A 925-nucleotide genomic window follows, 5' to 3' on the forward strand; every position below is an offset into this window, starting at 1 on the left:
AATAGACATTGAAGACTACAAAAGGTGGGAGGCCGAAATATGGATGAGGGCTGAAAAATTACCTGTTGGGTAGAATGTTCACTATCTGGGTGATGGGGACACTAAAAGCCCAGACTTCACTACTACGCAATATATATATGTAAGACATCTGCACTGGTACCCTCTAAATTTATGAAAATTAAAATAAATAAAAATAAAAATAATTAAAAGAAGAAATTTAGGACAAAAAAGATACTTGATAAGGTCAAGGTTAAATACAGAGTTAATAGTGAAACAAGCCCTAATCCCCCATTTATCAATACAACACTTTTCTTTGTTTTACCAAGCCAACATCATAACAAGGTTCAGGGTGGCACATTTCACACATTCGAGTGAACACCCAATCATCATGCTCATGAACTACAAAATGATCTACAACATTCTTTTCATTATAGTACTTTGTTTTACACATTCCCAAACAGAGTCAGTCTCCTTTATAGCCTGTTTAAATGCATTATTATTTAAAGAATCTATATACCATCTGAAGCTGAATTCCAACCACACATTCTCTGGAACAGAACGGTTTCTTTTATACAAGATGGCTGATCTCCAACCCATATCTCAAAGCTATCAATGGCAAAAAGAGACACCAACGGTATGGAAACTTATCCCACCTGAGCAAGAACAAAATAAAGCCCCACAAGTGGGGGTGGGGTCCCCTTGTGCCTAAGGGACTAGAAAGGAATTTCACTTTGCCTCATTCCTCTAGCTTTATTCCAATATTCTGGCACCTAAAACATTAAATATTTAATGAGTACCTATTATATGCCAGGCACTGTGCTACATGCTGGACAGTGAATAAGATATACAGCCTCAATCCTCAAGGAGTTTGTCATCTGTGAGAGATGACAATTACAAGTAATTACAGTACAGTACATGAAGGGTT

At 36.9% G+C, this 925-nt stretch overlaps 1 pseudogene; it reads right to left on the reverse strand.

Moving 5' to 3' along the window:
- Nucleotides 1-314: 314 nt before the first annotated feature.
- Nucleotides 315-411, reverse strand: LOC120364493 (small nucleolar RNA U13; annotated as a pseudogene).
- Nucleotides 412-925: the final 514 nt, after the last annotated feature.

This window comes from Saimiri boliviensis, chromosome 5 (genome assembly GCF_048565385.1).
Source record: "Saimiri boliviensis isolate mSaiBol1 chromosome 5, mSaiBol1.pri, whole genome shotgun sequence".
Lineage (NCBI taxonomy): Eukaryota > Metazoa > Chordata > Mammalia > Primates > Cebidae > Saimiri > Saimiri boliviensis.